Raw genomic sequence first — 15,830 nt, 5'->3', positions numbered from 1 at the left:
GGATGCCTAGTTCAGATTTCGATGACTGTATAATTTGGAATGGAGGCCTGGTTCTATGGGGAAATGAACCATCTGACAATGCCACCCCCATCAGCACGTGCCTCTGCCCGGCAGGTTAAGTGCATGAAAACAAGCCTGAAACAAAGTCTAAAGACTGTTGACATCTAGTGGTAGCCATAGGAACTGCAATCTGGGTCCTAACCCATTAGAAACTCAAAAGGCATTCAATTGAAAACTACCCACATCAAAACAATCCCACCTCCTGGATACATTTTCCTCAGGTTTTTCGCCTGCCATATCAGTTCTGTTATACTCAGAGACATTATTTCAACAGTTTTGGAAACTTTAGAGTGTGTTCTATCCAAATCTACCATTGATATGCATATCCTAGTTTCTGGGCCTGAGTAACAGGCAGTTTACTTAGGGAACGTTTCTCATCCAGGTGTCAAAAAACTGCCCCCAAGCATACATTAAACTACCTGTTCGAAGACTGACAATAACATAATTTCATTTAGGATTTTGCAGTGTGTCAGGTTCTTGTGAGAGACTATTTTCATCAAAAGCAGCATTGGTTTGTTCGTTTCCATGCGAGATTAGTACTGTAAAGCCACACTGGTACTTGTGCTGATTCACTGAGTAAAGGCGGCAGAGATTGCACACATAAAAACCATGACCACGACGTGAGTTGAACACGCAACCTTCTGATCTGGAGTCAGACGCGCTACCATTGCGCCACGAGGTCTTTGACTTCTAACATCTTTGGAGAGGATGCCTAGTTCAGATTTCGATGACTGTATAATTTGGAATGGAGGCCTGGTTCTATGGGGAAATGAACCATCTGACAATGCCACCCCCATCAGCACGTGCCTCTGCCCGGCAGGTTAAGTGCATGAAAACAAGCCTGAAACAAAGTCTAAAGACTGTTGACATCTAGTGGTAGCCATAGGAACTGCAATCTGGGTCCTAACCCATTAGAAACTCAAAAGGCATTCAATTGAAAACTACCCACATCAAAACAATCCCACCTCCTGGATACATTTTCCTCAGGTTTTCGCCTGCCATATCAGTTCTGTTATACTCAGAGACATTATTTCAACAGTTTTGGAAACTTTAGAGTGTGTTCTATCCAAATCTACCATTTATATGCATATCCTAGTTTCTGGGCCTGAGTAACAGGCAGTTTACTTAGGGAACGTTTCTCATCCAGGTGTCAAAAAACTGCCCCCAAGCATACATTAAACTACCTGTTCGAAGACTGACAATAACATAATTTCATTTAGGATTTTGCAGTGTGTCAGGTTCTTGTGAGAGACTATTTTCATCAAAAGCAGCATTGGTTTGTTCGTTTCCATGCGAGATTAGTAGTGTAAAGCCACATTGGTACTTGTGCTGATTCACTGAGTAAAGGCGGCAGAGATTGCACACATAAAAACCATGACCACGACGTGAGTTGAACACGCAACCTTCTGATCTGGAGTCAGACGCGCTACCATTGCGCCACGAGGTCTTTGACTTCTAACATCTTTGGAGAGGATGCCTAGTTCAGATTTCGATGACTGTATAATTTGGAATGGAGGCCTGGTTCTATGGGGAAATGAACCATCTGACAATGCCACCCCCATCAGCACGTGCCTCTGCCCGGCAGGTTAAGTGCATGAAAACAAGCCTGAAACAAAGTCTAAAGACTGTTGACATCTAGTGGTAGCCATAGGAACTGCAATCTGGGTCCTAACCCATTAGAAACTCAAAAGGCATTCAATTGAAAACTACCCACATCAAAACAATCCCACCTCCTGGATACATTTTCCTCAGGTTTTTCGCCTGCCATATCAGTTCTGTTATACTCAGAGACATTATTTCAACAGTTTTGGAAACTTTAGAGTGTGTTCTATCCAAATCTACCATTGATATGCATATCCTAGTTTCTGGGCCTGAGTAACAGGCAGTTTACTTAGGGAACGTTTCTCATCCAGGTGTCAAAAAACTGCCCCCAAGCATACATTAAACTACCTGTTCGAAGACTGACAATAACATAATTTCATTTAGGATTTTGCAGTGTGTCAGGTTCTTGTGAGAGACTATTTTCATCAAAAGCAGCATTGGTTTGTTCGTTTCCATGCGAGATTAGTACTGTAAAGCCACATTGGTACTTGTGCTGATTCACTGAGTAAAGGCGGCAGAGATTGCACACATAAAAACCATGACCACGACGTGAGTTGAACACGCAACCTTCTGATCTGGAGTCAGACGCGCTACCATTGCGCCACGAGGTCTTTGACTTCTAACATCTTTGGAGAGGATGCCTAGTTCAGATTTCGATGACTGTATAATTTGGAATGGAGGCCTGGTTCTATGGGGAAATGAACCATCTGACAATGCCACCCCCATCAGCACGTGCCTCTGCCCGGCAGGTTAAGTGCATGAAAACAAGCCTGAAACAAAGTCTAAAGACTGTTGACATCTAGTGGTAGCCATAGGAACTGCAATCTGGGTCCTAACCCATTAGAAACTCAAAAGGCATTCAATTGAAAACTACCCACATCAAAACAATCCCACCTCCTGGATACATTTTCCTCAGTTTTTCGCCTGCCATATCAGTTCTGTTATACTCAGAGACATTATTTCAACAGTTTTGGAAACTTTAGAGTGTGTTCTATCCAAATCTACCATTGATATGCATATCCTAGTTTCTGGGCCTGAGTAACAGGCAGTTTACTTAGGGAACGTTTCTCATCCAGGTGTCAAAAAACTGCCCCCAAGCATACATTAAACTACCTGTTCGAAGACTGACAATAACATAATTTCATTTAGGATTTTGCAGTGTGTCAGGTTCTTGTGAGAGACTATTTTCATCAAAAGCAGCATTGGTTTGTTCGTTTCCATGCGAGATTAGTACTGTAAAGCCACATTGGTACTTGTGCTGATTCACTGAGTAAAGGCGGCAGAGATTGCACACATAAAAACCATGACCACGACGTGAGTTGAACACGCAACCTTCTGATCTGGAGTCAGACGCGCTACCATTGCGCCACGAGGTCTTTGACTTCTAACATCTTTGGAGAGGATGCCTAGTTCAGATTTCGATGACTGTATAATTTGGAATGGAGGCCTGTTTCTATGGGGAAATGAACCATCTGACAATGCCACCCCCATCAGCACGTGCCTCTGCCCGGCAGGTTAAGTGCATGAAAACAAGCCTGAAACAAAGTCTAAAGACTGTTGACATCTAGTGGTAGCCATAGGAACTGCAATCTGGGTCCTAACCCATTAGAAACTCAAAAGGCATTCAATTGAAAACTACCCACATCAAAACAATCCCACCTCCTGGATACATTTTCCTCAGGTTTTTCGCCTGCCATATCAGTTCTGTTATACTCAGAGACATTATTTCAACAGTTTTGGAAACTTTAGAGTGTGTTCTATCCAAATCTACCATTGATATGCATATCCTAGTTTCTGGGCCTGAGTAACAGGCAGTTTACTTAGGGAACGTTTCTCATCCAGGTGTCAAAAAACTGCCCCCAAGCATACATTAAACTACCTGTTCGAAGACTGACAATAACATAATTTCATTTAGGATTTTGCAGTGTGTCAGGTTCTTGTGAGAGACTATTTTCATCAAAAGCAGCATTGGTTTGTTCGTTTCCATGCGAGATTAGTACTGTAAAGCCACATTGGTACTTGTGCTGATTCACTGAGTAAAGGCGGCAGAGATTGCACACATAAAAACCATGACCACGACGTGAGTTGAACACGCAACCTTCTGATCTGGAGTCAGACGCGCTACCATTGCGCCACGAGGTCTTTGACTTCTAACATCTTTGGAGAGGATGCCTAGTTCAGATTTCGATGACTGTATAATTTGGAATGGAGGCCTGGTTCTATGGGGAAATGAACCATCTGACAATGCCACCCCCATCAGCACGTGCCTCTGCCCGGCAGGTTAAGTGCATGAAAACAAGCCTGAAACAAAGTCTAAAGACTGTTGACATCTAGTGGTAGCCATAGGAACTGCAATCTGGGTCCTAACCCATTAGAAACTCAAAAGGCATTCAATTGAAAACTACCCACATCAAAACAATCCCACCTCCTGGATACATTTTCCTCAGGTTTTCGCCTGCCATATCAGTTCTGTTATACTCAGAGACATTATTTCAACAGTTTTGGAAACTTTAGAGTGTGTTCTATCCAAATCTACCATTGATATGCATATCCTAGTTTCTGGGCCTGAGTAACAGGCAGTTTACTTAGGGAACGTTTCTCATCCAGGTGTCAAAAAACTGCCCCCAAGCATACATTAAACTACCTGTTCGAAGACTGACAATAACATAATTTCATTTAGGATTTTGCAGTGTGTCAGGTTCTTGTGAGAGACTATTTTCATCAAAAGCAGCATTGGTTTGTTCGTTTCCATGCGAGATTAGTACTGTAAAGCCACATTGGTACTTGTGCTGATTCACTGAGTAAAGGCGGCAGAGATTGCACACATAAAAACCATGACCACGACGTGAGTTGAACACGCAACCTTCTGATCTGGAGTCAGACGCGCTACCATTGCGCCACGAGGTCTTTGACTTCTAACATCTTTGGAGAGGATGCCTAGTTCAGATTTCGATGACTGTATAATTTGGAATGGAGGCCTGGTTCTATGGGGAAATGAACCATCTGACAATGCCACCCCCATCAGCACGTGCCTCTGCCCGGCAGGTTAAGTGCATGAAAACAAGCCTGAAACAAAGTCTAAAGACTGTTGACATCTAGTGGTAGCCATAGGAACTGCAATCTGGGTCCTAACCCATTAGAAACTCAAAAGGCATTCAATTGAAAACTACCCACATCAAAACAATCCCACCTCCTGGATACATTTTCCTCAGGTTTTTCGCCTGCCATATCAGTTCTGTTATACTCAGAGACATTATTTCAACAGTTTTGGAAACTTTAGAGTGTGTTCTATCCAAATCTACCATTGATATGCATATCCTAGTTTCTGGGCCTGAGTAACAGGCAGTTTACTTAGGGAACGTTTCTCATCCAGGTGTCAAAAAACTGCCCCCAAGCATACATTAAACTACCTGTTCGAAGACTGACAATAACATAATTTCATTTAGGATTTTTGCAGTGTGTCAGGTTCTTGTGAGAGACTATTTTCATCAAAAGCAGCATTGGTTTGTTCGTTTCCATGCGAGATTAGTACTGTAAAGCCACATTGGTACTTGTGCTGATTCACTGAGTAAAGGCGGCAGAGATTGCACACATAAAAACCATGACCACGACGTGAGTTGAACACGCAACCTTCTGATCTGGAGTCAGACGCGCTACCATTGCGCCACGAGGTCTTTGACTTCTAACATCTTTGGAGAGGATGCCTAGTTCAGATTTCGATGACTGTATAATTTGGAATGGAGGCCTGGTTCTATGGGGAAATGAACCATCTGACAATGCCACCCCCATCAGCACGTGCCTCTGCCCGGCAGGTTAAGTGCATGAAAACAAGCCTGAAACAAAGTCTAAAGACTGTTGACATCTAGTGGTAGCCATAGGAACTGCAATCTGGGTCCTAACCCATTAGAAACTCAAAAGGCATTCAATTGAAAACTACCCACATCAAAACAATCCCACCTCCTGGATACATTTTCCTCAGGTTTTTCGCCTGCCATATCAGTTCTGTTATACTCAGAGACATTATTTCAACAGTTTTGGAAACTTTAGAGTGTGTTCTATCCAAATCTACCATTGATATGCATATCCTAGTTTCTGGGCCTGAGTAACAGGCAGTTTACTTAGGGAACGTTTCTCATCCAGGTGTCAAAAAACTGCCCCCAAGCATACATTAAACTACCTGTTCGAAGACTGACAATAACATAATTTCATTTAGGATTTTGCAGTGTGTCAGGTTCTTGTGAGAGACTATTTTCATCAAAAGCAGCATTGGTTTGTTCGTTTCCATGCGAGATTAGTACTGTAAAGCCACATTGGTACTTGTGCTGATTCACTGAGTAAAGGCGGCAGAGATTGCACACATAAAAACCATGACCACGACGTGAGTTGAACACGCAACCTTCTGATCTGGAGTCAGACGCGCTACCATTGCGCCACGAGGTCTTTGACTTCTAACATCTTTGGAGAGGATGCCTAGTTCAGATTTCGATGACTGTATAATTTGGAATGGAGGCCTGGTTCTATGGGGAAATGAACCATCTGACAATGCCACCCCCATCAGCACGTGCCTCTGCCCGGCAGGTTAAGTGCATGAAAACAAGCCTGAAACAAAGTCTAAAGACTGTTGACATCTAGTGGTAGCCATAGGAACTGCAATCTGGGTCCTAACCCATTAGAAACTCAAAAGGCATTCAATTGAAAACTACCCACATCAAAACAATCCCACCTCCTGGATACATTTTCCTCAGGTTTTTCGCCTGCCATATCAGTTCTGTTATACTCAGAGACATTATTTCAACAGTTTTGGAAACTTTAGAGTGTGTTCTATCCAAATCTACCATTGATATGCATATCCTAGTTTCTGGGCCTGAGTAACAGGCAGTTTACTTAGGGAACGTTTCTCATCCAGGTGTCAAAAAACTGCCCCCAAGCATACATTAAACTACCTGTTCGAAGACTGACAATAACATAATTTCATTTAGGATTTTGCAGTGTGTCAGGTTCTTGTGAGAGACTATTTTCATCAAAAGCAGCATTGGTTTGTTCGTTTCCATGCGAGATTAGTACTGTAAAGCCACATTGGTACTTGTGCTGATTCACTGAGTAAAGGCGGCAGAGATTGCACACATAAAAACCATGACCACGACGTGAGTTGAACACGCAACCTTCTGATCTGGAGTCAGACGCGCTACCATTGCGCCACGAGGTCTTTGACTTCTAACATCTTTGGAGAGGATGCCTAGTTCAGATTTCGATGACTGTATAATTTGGAATGGAGGCCTGGTTCTATGGGGAAATGAACCATCTGACAATGCCACCCCCATCAGCACGTGCCTCTGCCCGGCAGGTTAAGTGCATGAAAACAAGCCTGAAACAAAGTCTAAAGACTGTTGACATCTAGTGGTAGCCATAGGAACTGCAATCTGGGTCCTAACCCATTAGAAACTCAAAAGGCATTCAATTGAAAACTACCCACATCAAAACAATCCCACCTCCTGGATACATTTTCCTCAGGTTTTTCGCCTGCCATATCAGTTCTGTTATACTCAGAGACATTATTTCAACAGTTTTGGAAACTTTAGAGTGTGTTCTATCCAAATCTACCATTGATATGCATATCCTAGTTTCTGGGCCTGAGTAACAGGCAGTTTACTTAGGGAACGTTTCTCATCCAGGTGTCAAAAAACTGCCCCCAAGCATACATTAAACTACCTGTTCGAAGACTGACAATAACATAATTTCATTTAGGATTTTGCAGTGTGTCAGGTTCTTGTGAGAGACTATTTTCATCAAAAGCAGCATTGGTTTGTTCGTTTCCATGCGAGATTAGTACTGTAAAGCCACATTGGTACTTGTGCTGATTCACTGAGTAAAGGCGGCAGAGATTGCACACATAAAAACCATGACCACGACGTGAGTTGAACACGCAACCTTCTGATCTGGAGTCAGACGCGCTACCATTGCGCCACGAGGTCTTTGACTTCTAACATCTTTGGAGAGGATGCCTAGTTCAGATTTCGATGACTGTATAATTTGGAATGGAGGCCTGGTTCTATGGGGAAATGAACCATCTGACAATGCCACCCCCATCAGCACGTGCCTCTGCCCGGCAGGTTAAGTGCATGAAAACAAGCCTGAAACAAAGTCTAAAGACTGTTGACATCTAGTGGTAGCCATAGGAACTGCAATCTGGGTCCTAACCCATTAGAAACTCAAAAGGCATTCAATTGAAAACTACCCACATCAAAACAATCCCACCTCCTGGATACATTTTCCTCAGGTTTTTCGCCTGCCATATCAGTTCTGTTATACTCAGAGACATTATTTCAACAGTTTTGGAAACTTTAGAGTGTGTTCTATCCAAATCTACCATTGATATGCATATCCTAGTTTCTGGGCCTGAGTAACAGGCAGTTTACTTAGGGAACGTTTCTCATCCAGGTGTCAAAAAACTGCCCCCAAGCATACATTAAACTACCTGTTCGAAGACTGACAATAACATAATTTCATTTAGGATTTTGCAGTGTGTCAGGTTCTTGTGAGAGACTATTTTCATCAAAAGCAGCATTGGTTTGTTCGTTTCCATGCGAGATTAGTACTGTAAAGCCACATTGGTACTTGTGCTGATTCACTGAGTAAAGGCGGCAGAGATTGCACACATAAAAACCATGACCACGACGTGAGTTGAACACGCAACCTTCTGATCTGGAGTCAGACGCGCTACCATTGCGCCACGAGGTCTTTGACTTCTAACATCTTTGGAGAGGATGCCTAGTTCAGATTTCGATGACTGTATAATTTGGAATGGAGGCCTGGTTCTATGGGGAAATGAACCATCTGACAATGCCACCCCCATCAGCACGTGCCTCTGCCCGGCAGGTTAAGTGCATGAAAACAAGCCTGAAACAAAGTCTAAAGACTGTTGACATCTAGTGGTAGCCATAGGAACTGCAATCTGGGTCCTAACCCATTAGAAACTCAAAAGGCATTCAATTGAAAACTACCCACATCAAAACAATCCCACCTCCTGGATACATTTTCCTCAGGTTTTTCGCCTGCCATATCAGTTCTGTTATACTCAGAGACATTATTTCAACAGTTTTGGAAACTTTAGAGTGTGTTCTATCCAAATCTACCATTGATATGCATATCCTAGTTTCTGGGCCTGAGTAACAGGCAGTTTACTTAGGGAACGTTTCTCATCCAGGTGTCAAAAAACTGCCCCCAAGCATACATTAAACTACCTGTTCGAAGACTGACAATAACATAATTTCATTTAGGATTTTGCAGTGTGTCAGGTTCTTGTGAGAGACTATTTTCATCAAAAGCAGCATTGGTTTGTTCGTTTCCATGCGAGATTAGTACTGTAAAGCCACATTGGTACTTGTGCTGATTCACTGAGTAAAGGCGGCAGAGATTGCACACATAAAAACCATGACCACGACGTGAGTTGAACACGCAACCTTCTGATCTGGAGTCAGACGCGCTACCATTGCGCCACGAGGTCTTTGACTTCTAACATCTTTGGAGAGGATGCCTAGTTCAGATTTCGATGACTGTATAATTTGGAATGGAGGCCTGGTTCTATGGGGAAATGAACCATCTGACAATGCCACCCCCATCAGCACGTGCCTCTGCCCGGCAGGTTAAGTGCATGAAAACAAGCCTGAAACAAAGTCTAAAGACTGTTGACATCTAGTGGTAGCCATAGGAACTGCAATCTGGGTCCTAACCCATTAGAAACTCAAAAGGCATTCAATTGAAAACTACCCACATCAAAACAATCCCACCTCCTGGATACATTTTCCTCAGGTTTTTCGCCTGCCATATCAGTTCTGTTATACTCAGAGACATTATTTCAACAGTTTTGGAAACTTTAGAGTGTGTTCTATCCAAATCTACCATTGATATGCATATCCTAGTTTCTGGGCCTGAGTAACAGGCAGTTTACTTAGGGAACGTTTCTCATCCAGGTGTCAAAAAACTGCCCCCAAGCATACATTAAACTACCTGTTCGAAGACTGACAATAACATAATTTCATTTAGGATTTTGCAGTGTGTCAGGTTCTTGTGAGAGACTATTTTCATCAAAAGCAGCATTGGTTTGTTCGTTTCCATGCGAGATTAGTACTGTAAAGCCACATTGGTACTTGTGCTGATTCACTGAGTAAAGGCGGCAGAGATTGCACACATAAAAACCATGACCACGACGTGAGTTGAACACGCAACCTTCTGATCTGGAGTCAGACGCGCTACCATTGCGCCACGAGGTCTTTGACTTCTAACATCTTTGGAGAGGATGCCTAGTTCAGATTTCGATGACTGTATAATTTGGAATGGAGGCCTGGTTCTATGGGGAAATGAACCATCTGACAATGCCACCCCCATCAGCACGTGCCTCTGCCCGGCAGGTTAAGTGCATGAAAACAAGCCTGAAACAAAGTCTAAAGACTGTTGACATCTAGTGGTAGCCATAGGAACTGCAATCTGGGTCCTAACCCATTAGAAACTCAAAAGGCATTCAATTGAAAACTACCCACATCAAAACAATCCCACCTCCTGGATACATTTTCCTCAGGTTTTTCGCCTGCCATATCAGTTCTGTTATACTCAGAGACATTATTTCAACAGTTTTGGAAACTTTAGAGTGTGTTCTATCCAAATCTACCATTGATATGCATATCCTAGTTTCTGGGCCTGAGTAACAGGCAGTTTACTTAGGGAACGTTTCTCATCCAGGTGTCAAAAACTGCCCCCAAGCATACATTAAACTACCTGTTCGAAGACTGACAATAACATAATTTCATTTAGGATTTTGCAGTGTGTCAGGTTCTTGTGAGAGACTATTTTCATCAAAAGCAGCATTGGTTTGTTCGTTTCCATGCGAGATTAGTACTGTAAAGCCACATTGGTACTTGTGCTGATTCACTGAGTAAAGGCGGCAGAGATTGCACACATAAAAACCATGACCACGACGTGAGTTGAACACGCAACCTTCTGATCTGGAGTCAGACGCGCTACCATTGCGCCACGAGGTCTTTGACTTCTAACATCTTTGGAGAGGATGCCTAGTTCAGATTTCGATGACTGTATAATTTGGAATGGAGGCCTGGTTCTATGGGGAAATGAACCATCTGACAATGCCACCCCCATCAGCACGTGCCTCTGCCCGGCAGGTTAAGTGCATGAAAACAAGCCTGAAACAAAGTCTAAAGACTGTTGACATCTAGTGGTAGCCATAGGAACTGCAATCTGGGTCCTAACCCATTAGAAACTCAAAAGGCATTCAATTGAAAACTACCCACATCAAAACAATCCCACCTCCTGGATACATTTTCCTCAGGTTTTCGCCTGCCATATCAGTTCTGTTATACTCAGAGACATTATTTCAACAGTTTTGGAAACTTTAGAGTGTGTTCTATCCAAATCTACCATTGATATGCATATCCTAGTTTCTGGGCCTGAGTAACAGGCAGTTTACTTAGGGAACGTTTCTCATCCAGGTGTCAAAAAACTGCCCCCAAGCATACATTAAACTACCTGTTCGAAGACTGACAATAACATAATTTCATTTAGGATTTTGCAGTGTGTCAGGTTCTTGTGAGAGACTATTTTCATCAAAAGCAGCATTGGTTTGTTCGTTTCCATGCGAGATTAGTACTGTAAAGCCACATTGGTACTTGTGCTGATTCACTGAGTAAAGGCGGCAGAGATTGCACACATAAAAACCATGACCACGACGTGAGTTGAACACGCAACCTTCTGATCTGGAGTCAGACGCGCTACCATTGCGCCACGAGGTCTTTGACTTCTAACATCTTTGGAGAGGATGCCTAGTTCAGATTTCGATGACTGTATAATTTGGAATGGAGGCCTGGTTCTATGGGGAAATGAACCATCTGACAATGCCACCCCCATCAGCACGTGCCTCTGCCCGGCAGGTTAAGTGCATGAAAACAAGCCTGAAACAAAGTCTAAAGACTGTTGACATCTAGTGGTAGCCATAGGAACTGCAATCTGGGTCCTAACCCATTAGAAACTCAAAAGGCATTCAATTGAAAACTACCCACATCAAAACAATCCCACCTCCTGGATACATTTTCCTCAGGTTTTTCGCCTGCCATATCAGTTCTGTTATACTCAGAGACATTATTTCAACAGTTTTGGAAACTTTAGAGTGTGTTCTATCCAAATCTACCATTGATATGCATATCCTAGTTTCTGGGCCTGAGTAACAGGCAGTTTACTTAGGGAACGTTTCTCATCCAGGTGTCAAAAAACTGCCCCCAAGCATACATTAAACTACCTGTTCGAAGACTGACAATAACATAATTTCATTTAGGATTTTGCAGTGTGTCAGGTTCTTGTGAGAGACTATTTTCATCAAAAGCAGCATTGGTTTGTTCGTTTCCATGCGAGATTAGTACTGTAAAGCCACATTGGTACTTGTGCTGATTCACTGAGTAAAGGCGGCAGAGATTGCACACATAAAAACCATGACCACGACGTGAGTTGAACACGCAACCTTCTGATCTGGAGTCAGACGCGCTACCATTGCGCCACGAGGTCTTTGACTTCTAACATCTTTGGAGAGGATGCCTAGTTCAGATTTCGATGACTGTATAATTTGGAATGGAGGCCTGGTTCTATGGGGAAATGAACCATCTGACAATGCCACCCCCATCAGCACGTGCCTCTGCCCGGCAGGTTAAGTGCATGAAAACAAGCCTGAAACAAAGTCTAAAGACTGTTGACATCTAGTGGTAGCCATAGGAACTGCAATCTGGGTCCTAACCCATTAGAAACTCAAAAGGCATTCAATTGAAAACTACCCACATCAAAACAATCCCACCTCCTGGATACATTTTCCTCAGGTTTTTCGCCTGCCATATCAGTTCTGTTATACTCAGAGACATTATTTCAACAGTTTTGGAAACTTTAGAGTGTGTTCTATCCAAATCTACCATTGATATGCATATCCTAGTTTCTGGGCCTGAGTAACAGGCAGTTTACTTAGGGAACGTTTCTCATCCAGGTGTCAAAAAACTGCCCCCAAGCATACATTAAACTACCTGTTCGAAGACTGACAATAACATAATTTCATTTAGGATTTTGCAGTGTGTCAGGTTCTTGTGAGAGACTATTTTCATCAAAAGCAGCATTGGTTTGTTCGTTTCCATGCGAGATTAGTACTGTAAAGCCACATTGGTACTTGTGCTGATTCACTGAGTAAAGGCGGCAGAGATTGCACACATAAAAACCATGACCACGACGTGAGTTGAACACGCAACCTTCTGATCTGGAGTCAGACGCGCTACCATTGCGCCACGAGGTCTTTGACTTCTAACATCTTTGGAGAGGATGCCTAGTTCAGATTTCGATGACTGTATAATTTGGAATGGAGGCCTGGTTCTATGGGGAAATGAACCATCTGACAATGCCACCCCCATCAGCACGTGCCTCTGCCCGGCAGGTTAAGTGCATGAAAACAAGCCTGAAACAAAGTCTAAAGACTGTTGACATCTAGTGGTAGCCATAGGAACTGCAATCTGGGTCCTAACCCATTAGAAACTCAAAAGGCATTCAATTGAAAACTACCCACATCAAAACAATCCCACCTCCTGGATACATTTTCCTCAGGTTTTTCGCCTGCCATATCAGTTCTGTTATACTCAGAGACATTATTTCAACAGTTTTGGAAACTTTAGAGTGTGTTCTATCCAAATCTACCATTGATATGCATATCCTAGTTTCTGGGCCTGAGTAACAGGCAGTTTACTTAGGGAACGTTTCTCATCCAGGTGTCAAAAAACTGCCCCCAAGCATACATTAAACTACCTGTTCGAAGACTGACAATAACATAATTTCATTTAGGATTTTGCAGTGTGTCAGGTTCTTGTGAGAGACTATTTTCATCAAAAGCAGCATTGGTTTGTTCGTTTCCATGCGAGATTAGTACTGTAAAGCCACATTGGTACTTGTGCTGATTCACTGAGTAAAGGCGGCAGAGATTGCACACATAAAAACCATGACCACGACGTGAGTTGAACACGCAACCTTCTGATCTGGAGTCAGACGCGCTACCATTGCGCCACGAGGTCTTTGACTTCTAACATCTTTGGAGAGGATGCCTAGTTCAGATTTCGATGACTGTATAATTTGGAATGGAGGCCTGGTTCTATGGGGAAATGAACCATCTGACAATGCCACCCCCATCAGCACGTGCCTCTGCCCGGCAGGTTAAGTGCATGAAAACAAGCCTGAAACAAAGTCTAAAGACTGTTGACATCTAGTGGTAGCCATAGGAACTGCAATCTGGGTCCTAACCCATTAGAAACTCAAAAGGCATTCAATTGAAAACTACCCACATCAAAACAATCCCACCTCCTGGATACATTTTCCTCAGGTTTTTCGCCTGCCATATCAGTTCTGTTATACTCAGAGACATTATTTCAACAGTTTTGGAAACTTTAGAGTGTGTTCTATCCAAATCTACCATTGATATGCATATCCTAGTTTCTGGGCCTGAGTAACAGGCAGTTTACTTAGGGAACGTTTCTCATCCAGGTGTCAAAAAACTGCCCCCAAGCATACATTAAACTACCTGTTCGAAGACTGACAATAACATAATTTCATTTAGGATTTTGCAGTGTGTCAGGTTCTTGTGAGAGACTATTTTCATCAAAAGCAGCATTGGTTTGTTCGTTTCCATGCGAGATTAGTACTGTAAAGCCACATTGGTACTTGTGCTGATTCACTGAGTAAAGGCGGCAGAGATTGCACACATAAAAACCATGACCACGACGTGAGTTGAACACGCAACCTTCTGATCTGGAGTCAGACGCGCTACCATTGCGCCACGAGGTCTTTGACTTCTAACATCTTTGGAGAGGATGCCTAGTTCAGATTTCGATGACTGTATAATTTGGAATGGAGGCCTGGTTCTATGGGGAAATGAACCATCTGACAATGCCACCCCCATCAGCACGTGCCTCTGCCCGGCAGGTTAAGTGCATGAAAACAAGCCTGAAACAAAGTCTAAAGACTGTTGACATCTAGTGGTAGCCATAGGAACTGCAATCTGGGTCCTAACCCATTAGAAACTCAAAAGGCATTCAATTGAAAACTACCCACATCAAAACAATCCCACCTCCTGGATACATTTTCCTCAGGTTTTTCGCCTGCCATATCAGTTCTGTTATACTCAGAGACATTATTTCAACAGTTTTGGAAACTTTAGAGTGTGTTCTATCCAAATCTACCATTGATATGCATATCCTAGTTTCTGGGCCTGAGTAACAGGCAGTTTACTTAGGGAACGTTTCTCATCCAGGTGTCAAAAAACTGCCCCCAAGCATACATTAAACTACCTGTTCGAAGACTGACAATAACATAATTTCATTTAGGATTTTGCAGTGTGTCAGGTTCTTGTGAGAGACTATTTTCATCAAAAGCAGCATTGGTTTGTTCGTTTCCATGCGAGATTAGTACTGTAAAGCCACATTGGTACTTGTGCTGATTCACTGAGTAAAGGCGGCAGAGATTGCACACATAAAAACCATGACCACGACGTGAGTTGAACACGCAACCTTCTGATCTGGAGTCAGACGCGCTACCATTGCGCCACGAGGTCTTTGACTTCTAACATCTTTGGAGAGGATGCCTAGTTCAGATTTCGATGACTGTATAATTTGGAATGGAGGCCTGGTTCTATGGGGAAATGAACCATCTGACAATGCCACCCCCATCAGCACGTGCCTCTGCCCGGCAGGTTAAGTGCATGAAAACAAGCCTGAAACAAAGTCTAAAGACTGTTGACATCTAGTGGTAGCCATAGGAACTGCAATCTGGGTCCTAACCCATTAGAAACTCAAAAGGCATTCAATTGAAAACTACCCACATCAAAACAATCCCACCTCCTGGATACATTTTCCTCAGGTTTTTCGCCTGCCATATCAGTTCTGTTATACTCAGAGACATTATTTCAACAGTTTTGGAAACTTTAGAGTGTGTTCTATCCAAATCTACCATTGATATGCATATCCTAGTTTCTGGGCCTGAGTAACAGGCAGTTTACTTAGGGAACGTTTCTCATCCAGGTGTCAAAAAACTGCCCCCAAGCATACATTAAACTACCTGTTCGAAGACTGACAATAACATAATTTCATTTA

General features: G+C 42.9%; 20 non-coding genes across 20 annotated transcripts; all 20 read right to left on the bottom strand.

The window, feature by feature from the left end:
- Positions 1 to 670: 670 nt before the first annotated feature.
- Positions 671 to 742, bottom strand: trnaw-cca (transfer RNA tryptophan (anticodon CCA)). Its single transcript has one exon. It is a non-coding gene; the product is annotated as a tRNA-Trp (tRNA).
- A 693-nt stretch (positions 743 to 1,435) lies between these two features.
- On the bottom strand, positions 1,436 to 1,507 carry trnaw-cca (transfer RNA tryptophan (anticodon CCA)). The gene has a single exon. It is a non-coding gene; the product is annotated as a tRNA-Trp (tRNA).
- A 694-nt stretch (positions 1,508 to 2,201) lies between these two features.
- trnaw-cca (transfer RNA tryptophan (anticodon CCA)) lies at positions 2,202 to 2,273 on the bottom strand. Its single transcript has one exon. It is a non-coding gene; the product is annotated as a tRNA-Trp (tRNA).
- A 693-nt stretch (positions 2,274 to 2,966) lies between these two features.
- Positions 2,967 to 3,038, bottom strand: trnaw-cca (transfer RNA tryptophan (anticodon CCA)). The gene has a single exon. It is a non-coding gene; the product is annotated as a tRNA-Trp (tRNA).
- Positions 3,039 to 3,732: 694 nt separating this feature from the next.
- On the bottom strand, positions 3,733 to 3,804 carry trnaw-cca (transfer RNA tryptophan (anticodon CCA)). The gene has a single exon. It is a non-coding gene; the product is annotated as a tRNA-Trp (tRNA).
- A 693-nt stretch (positions 3,805 to 4,497) lies between these two features.
- trnaw-cca (transfer RNA tryptophan (anticodon CCA)) lies at positions 4,498 to 4,569 on the bottom strand. Its single transcript has one exon. It is a non-coding gene; the product is annotated as a tRNA-Trp (tRNA).
- A 695-nt stretch (positions 4,570 to 5,264) lies between these two features.
- On the bottom strand, positions 5,265 to 5,336 carry trnaw-cca (transfer RNA tryptophan (anticodon CCA)). The gene has a single exon. It is a non-coding gene; the product is annotated as a tRNA-Trp (tRNA).
- Positions 5,337 to 6,030: 694 nt separating this feature from the next.
- trnaw-cca (transfer RNA tryptophan (anticodon CCA)) lies at positions 6,031 to 6,102 on the bottom strand. The gene has a single exon. It is a non-coding gene; the product is annotated as a tRNA-Trp (tRNA).
- A 694-nt stretch (positions 6,103 to 6,796) lies between these two features.
- Positions 6,797 to 6,868, bottom strand: trnaw-cca (transfer RNA tryptophan (anticodon CCA)). The gene has a single exon. It is a non-coding gene; the product is annotated as a tRNA-Trp (tRNA).
- A 694-nt stretch (positions 6,869 to 7,562) lies between these two features.
- On the bottom strand, positions 7,563 to 7,634 carry trnaw-cca (transfer RNA tryptophan (anticodon CCA)). The gene has a single exon. It is a non-coding gene; the product is annotated as a tRNA-Trp (tRNA).
- A 694-nt stretch (positions 7,635 to 8,328) lies between these two features.
- On the bottom strand, positions 8,329 to 8,400 carry trnaw-cca (transfer RNA tryptophan (anticodon CCA)). Its single transcript has one exon. It is a non-coding gene; the product is annotated as a tRNA-Trp (tRNA).
- A 694-nt stretch (positions 8,401 to 9,094) lies between these two features.
- On the bottom strand, positions 9,095 to 9,166 carry trnaw-cca (transfer RNA tryptophan (anticodon CCA)). The gene has a single exon. It is a non-coding gene; the product is annotated as a tRNA-Trp (tRNA).
- Positions 9,167 to 9,860: 694 nt separating this feature from the next.
- On the bottom strand, positions 9,861 to 9,932 carry trnaw-cca (transfer RNA tryptophan (anticodon CCA)). The gene has a single exon. It is a non-coding gene; the product is annotated as a tRNA-Trp (tRNA).
- A 693-nt stretch (positions 9,933 to 10,625) lies between these two features.
- Positions 10,626 to 10,697, bottom strand: trnaw-cca (transfer RNA tryptophan (anticodon CCA)). The gene has a single exon. It is a non-coding gene; the product is annotated as a tRNA-Trp (tRNA).
- A 693-nt stretch (positions 10,698 to 11,390) lies between these two features.
- Positions 11,391 to 11,462, bottom strand: trnaw-cca (transfer RNA tryptophan (anticodon CCA)). The gene has a single exon. It is a non-coding gene; the product is annotated as a tRNA-Trp (tRNA).
- Positions 11,463 to 12,156: 694 nt separating this feature from the next.
- trnaw-cca (transfer RNA tryptophan (anticodon CCA)) lies at positions 12,157 to 12,228 on the bottom strand. The gene has a single exon. It is a non-coding gene; the product is annotated as a tRNA-Trp (tRNA).
- Positions 12,229 to 12,922: 694 nt separating this feature from the next.
- trnaw-cca (transfer RNA tryptophan (anticodon CCA)) lies at positions 12,923 to 12,994 on the bottom strand. The gene has a single exon. It is a non-coding gene; the product is annotated as a tRNA-Trp (tRNA).
- Positions 12,995 to 13,688: 694 nt separating this feature from the next.
- On the bottom strand, positions 13,689 to 13,760 carry trnaw-cca (transfer RNA tryptophan (anticodon CCA)). Its single transcript has one exon. It is a non-coding gene; the product is annotated as a tRNA-Trp (tRNA).
- Positions 13,761 to 14,454: 694 nt separating this feature from the next.
- trnaw-cca (transfer RNA tryptophan (anticodon CCA)) lies at positions 14,455 to 14,526 on the bottom strand. The gene has a single exon. It is a non-coding gene; the product is annotated as a tRNA-Trp (tRNA).
- Positions 14,527 to 15,220: 694 nt separating this feature from the next.
- On the bottom strand, positions 15,221 to 15,292 carry trnaw-cca (transfer RNA tryptophan (anticodon CCA)). Its single transcript has one exon. It is a non-coding gene; the product is annotated as a tRNA-Trp (tRNA).
- Positions 15,293 to 15,830: the final 538 nt, after the last annotated feature.

The sequence above is a fragment of the Oncorhynchus keta genome, chromosome 15 (genome assembly GCF_023373465.1).
Source record: "Oncorhynchus keta strain PuntledgeMale-10-30-2019 chromosome 15, Oket_V2, whole genome shotgun sequence".
NCBI classification, from domain to species: Eukaryota; Metazoa; Chordata; class Actinopteri; order Salmoniformes; family Salmonidae; genus Oncorhynchus; species Oncorhynchus keta.
Note: the sequence above shows the minus strand (reverse complement) of the source record. Positions and strands in the feature narration are given on the sequence as shown.